A 5,203-nucleotide genomic window follows, 5' to 3' on the forward strand; every position below is an offset into this window, starting at 1 on the left:
TTGGTAACACCTTCGTTTTGCTGTTTGATTCTTAGAACAGTTTATGTAATTAGGGTTTTTCTCTGAAAATTATAAAATTAACTATCTGCAAATGATTTTGATACGAAATAAAATACGGTAAAAGGCTATTTATAATTACGGAAAATTAGTATCCTGTTGGATCATTCTGGATATAAAACGGTACGTTTATTTATAAAAACTGATCCAAACGGTATCGGTTTTCGGGATAATTATTCAAATCAGTACAATTTGTACTGCAGTCTTGGTCTCAGCGCCTGGTTACACGTACTACGAAGTGATAATTGGGATAGTTTAATAAAAAGCTCTCGTTTATCGAAAATACGGGTTTTATTGATTTACCGAAACGAATATTGTATCGAAAATATTGCGCCGGGACCCGCGCAGAATAAACCATACGCCGGATCGAAAAAGTCGAAACATGGAATATGCTCGAAATATTACAATTAGGTTAGGAAGGAGTTCTCAGAAGAGTTTCGGGTTCCAAAAACGTAACAACGGTTAACGTCAGTTGGTTCCCGTTTTTATAAAATAGATTTTAAATACTCGGAAAAAGATTTTATAATTTTCATATAATCCTTATAAATCCATAAATCAACATAGAAATAATTAGGAAAATATGACAATTATCTATGTTTTATTTTGGACATATAAAAATTAAAATACTCAATTAATATTATTTTTGAATATCCAAGTACAGATAACATTTAACAATTAACTCACAGAATAGATACTGAACACACATAATAATTATTTAATAGCAAAATAATTACACGATATATCCCGGATATTACATAAAGTAGATGCATCACCTAAAAAAGCATACCTCAAGTGTTCAGGCAATGGTTTAAACTCCAAAGTAGGTGCTTCCTCAATAGATGGTTTGAGCTTTCCCTCGACATTTTTGAGATCAGTATTACCAAGAGATTCAAATGGCATGTCTAGCTTTCGTTTCCAAGGAGAAGCATTTAGATATTGTAACTGCTTATTGCCTTCCTCATCATCACTGTCAAATTCCCCCAATAAGGCTTTTTCTAAGGCATCAGACCTTAGCACATGATCAAGTTCTGAAATAACTGCAGAATCGACCAAATCCATCTTGAAGCACCCCTCATCTTCCGTAGGGAATTTCATTGCATTGAACATATTTTATATCACATCCTGATCTTGCACCCTCATAGCGAGTTCACCTTTTTGCACATCTATCAAGGTATGGCCTGTAGCCAAGAAAGGTCTTCTCAAGATTAAGGTAATCTTCTTATCTTCCTCGAAATCCAGAATGACAAAGTCTGCAGGAAAGATGAGCTTGTCCACAATTACTAACACGTCCTCCACGATGCCTCGTGGGTATGTAATCGAACGATCAGCCAATTGTAGAGACATGTAGGTGGGCTTTGGATCAGGCAAATTCAGTTTTTTGAAGATAAACAACGGCATCATATTGATGCTTGCTCCCAAATCGCAAAGGCACTTGCAAATGAAAACTTGCCAATGGTGCAAGAAATGGTGAAGCTACCTGGATCCTTAAGTTTTGGAGGTAACTTTTGCTGCAGCACGACACTCCACTCTTCCGTTAGAGCAACAGTATCAAGATCATTCAGTTTCACTTTCCTTGAAAGAATACCTTTCATGAATTTCGCATAACTAAGCATTTGCTCCAGAACCTCAGCGAAAGGTATGTTGATGTGAAGTTTCTTGAACACCTCCAGAAACTTACCAAATTGCTTGTCCAACTTTTGTTTTTGCAATCTCTTAGGAAAAGGTGGTGGAGGATAGAGCTGTTTCTCCCCAATATTACCCTCAGGCAGAGTGTATTCAACAGTAGTCTTCCTTGGTTCCCCATCTTTCTCCTTTTGCTTCTCTTCTTCAACTAGAACTTCAACTTCTCCATCCTTTGCTTTTTCAGCATCAACAACTTTTCCAGACCTTAAGATGACAGCTTTGACTTGCTCTTTAGCTTCCTTCCTGCCTGGCACTTCAGTATCGCTGGGAAGTGTGCCAGGTTGATGATTGATCAAGGCATTGGCTATTTGTCCAATTTGATTTTTTAAGGTCTTGATAGAAATAGCTTGACTTTTACACAATAGCTTTAACTCCTCAAAATCAGCACTAGAAGGTGGAGCAGCACCTCCTTGTTGATGATATTGTTGCCTTTGAACATATTGCTGAGGTTGCTGGAATCCAGGTGGATTAAACTATTTACTTGCAGCTTGCTGATATGGTTGCTGAACAGCATTCTGATTATTGCTCCATCTGAAATTGGGATGATTTCTGTTATTAGGATGATAAGTAGCGAGCATGGGCTGCTGCAATCTCTGAAAATTGTTCACATACTGAACAAATTCATTAACAAGAGAACACTGATCTGTGGCATGAGAGCCTGCACAAAGCTCACAGACAATAGCTATTTGATTTACTCAATAGTTGGCTAAAGAATCGACCTTCATAAACAGCGCTTGGAGCTGCGCTGCAATAGCTGTAGCTGCATCAACTTTCAGAATACCTGCTACCTTTCCAGGAATCATCCTTTGAGTTGGGTTTTAATACTCGTTTGTAGCCATAGTTTTAATGAGATTATAGGCCTCATTATAGATTTTGGCCCACAAAGCGCCTCCAGAAGCTGCATCGAGCATGGGCTTAGATTGGGCCCCTAAACCATTGTATAAACCAGTGATCACCATCCAGTCAAGCATACCATGATGTGGACACTTTCTCAACATCTCCTCGTAGCGCTCCCAAGCTTCGCACATAGATTCTCCTTGTTGCTGCGCAAACGGAGTAAGAGCATTCCTCATAGCTACAGTCTTGGCCATTGGATAGAACTTCACCAGAAACTTTTATGCGAGATCTTCCCAAGTAGTGATGGACCCAGCCGGTAAAGAATGTAACCAGTCCTTTGCTTTGTCCCTCAGAGAGAATGGGAAAAGTCTCAGCTTGATAGCCTCATCAGTAACACCATTATATTTGAAAGTACTACAGATCTCGACAAAATTCCTGATATGCATGTTGGGATCTTCAGTCGCAGCACCTCCGAAAGAAATAGAATTCTGCACCATCTGAATAGTACCCGGCTTGATTTCAAAAGTATTGGTCTGAATAACCGGATGTATGATGCTTGACTGAATGTCATCAATTATAGGCCGAGAAAAGTCCATAAGAGCTGGATTAGCTTGAACTATACGATCACCCATTGTTATAGTTTCTTTCTTTTCACTCTCTTTATCTGAATCTTCAAAAACTATCTTCTCCGGAAAGTCAAGAGCTGTATCCGTCTCCTCAACCGTATCTAAATTTTACTTGCGGGTGCGAGAACGTGTTTGCATAAACACTCGCTAGAGTACCTGAAATACAACCGGTAGCAGTAAGTAACAAGTCTTAATCAATGAATCCTAATGACCACTGATGGCAAGTACATAAACTAAACAAATTAACACCGAGTCCCCGGCAGCGACGCCAAAAACTTGTTAGGCACAAATCATGCGCTAAATAATTCACGCAAGTATACGCATTCGTAAGTAATATAGAATGATTTCTTGTTCATTCCCACAGAGACTCTGATTAATTATATTTAAATAACACTTACTCACCAATGTATGATTACTCTTCAATGTCAAGACAATAACAATTAAGGTTGATTAACTAATATAACTACGAGATTTAAACACTTAAATTATCAATATTAAATACACATGAGATCCTAACTTCATTACTACTTCATTCAATAGTTATTGTTATTACCCTTAGCATGTAATGGTGATGATATTAATCAAACAACACGAAACTAATAAACGCCAACTTTCGTTGTACGAATACCATTCTACCAAGCATCCACAATTAAGATAGAAGTTGAATATGCATCAATTATGTTGAGACCCTATATGTCTACAGAATTTGACAACATAATGATTTAAGCGGAAGTTATTCATTATGATTACACATGGCAAGTAAAATGGTTAGAGTTACCCACTAATCATGCATACAATACATGAACCTATGCTAGCATGGTAAGTTCTAAATCTCAAGATTCACTGTCGCTTCACAAGAGATTAACAATATATCTTATATGTTCGCGATACACATAAGACGAATAAGCACAACCTATGCTAGATATCATACAATCACCACATACCAAGGTATTAAACAATTAACTAAAGAAATCCATAGTAAATCCGCTATGATCCCATATCACGATTAGCCCATAATAGAACTCATCGTCACCATGGGTTCATATGAAAACATGATAATAACACAACGATATAAACTAATAAAAATACTTAATAAACAATGAAGTACGTCATAAGAGTATTAAGGTTCAAAGAGTAAAGAAAAATAGCATCCACTGTTACAAAGAATTAAAAGAATCACAAGATAAACATATATTTCCTCTTCTTCGTTGTTGTGTGCTAAGTCGGTCTTTTTAATCTTCTCTCCTTGTTACTTTTTGTTGAAAACGTCTCCCCAATAGGTTTATATAAGAGTCCATAAGATACAGCACCAAAAGAAACCCATTCATACTCGAATTATAAAATCCAGATTCTAATTTTTGACACCCAGGCGGCCGCCTGCATTCACCATGCGGGCGCCTGCTACCAGGCGGTCGCCTGCTCCTTCCAGGCGGGCGCCTGCAACCCTTCTGGAAAATTCTTAGGTTTGCTTCTGTTTTTGCTGAATTCTTCACACAACTCCCCAAGACTGATCCAAAGCACTTCCCTTAGCTTATTTTGATGAAATCCTTCTATCGAAGCAAGTTATACCCTGAAATGCAAAAACACTCAAAAACGCATCAAATACACAAAATACTCGAGTTCAAGACATCAATTCGAGCCTTTATGAGACGCTCTAAGTGGTATAAAATGCCACTTATCAATGACAGTAACCCAGTCAAATCCCCTCCAATTCAATTGGAGGTTCCCTCTACAAGTGGAGGACAACACACTGTCATAAACACATAGCAATCTGTGAGTAAAAATGTGACTTCAGTCATAGGTGGTTCTGATCCCTCAGCAACACAACCATCATCCTCATAACTTTAGCAACCACATCTTCTCTCTCATGGCTGCAAGCATCTAACTCTCAACCTACATCTGTGGATGATCTTCTTGTTGAGCAGATTTCTGGATTAACAAACATGTCACAATATCTACTCACTTCAGACATGAGCAATCAAGACTATCAAGCCATTATG

General features: G+C 37.9%; 1 non-coding gene across 1 annotated transcript; it reads left to right on the forward strand.

Annotated features, from left to right (window-relative positions):
- The first annotated feature begins 2,709 nt into the window (after nucleotides 1-2,709).
- Nucleotides 2,710-2,816, forward strand: LOC141669566 (small nucleolar RNA R71). The gene has a single exon (XR_012553840.1). It is a non-coding gene; the product is annotated as a small nucleolar RNA R71 (small nucleolar RNA).
- Nucleotides 2,817-5,203: the final 2,387 nt, after the last annotated feature.

The sequence above is a fragment of the Apium graveolens genome, chromosome 6 (assembly GCF_009905375.1).
Source record: "Apium graveolens cultivar Ventura chromosome 6, ASM990537v1, whole genome shotgun sequence".
In the NCBI taxonomy this organism is placed as follows: domain Eukaryota; kingdom Viridiplantae; phylum Streptophyta; class Magnoliopsida; order Apiales; family Apiaceae; genus Apium; species Apium graveolens.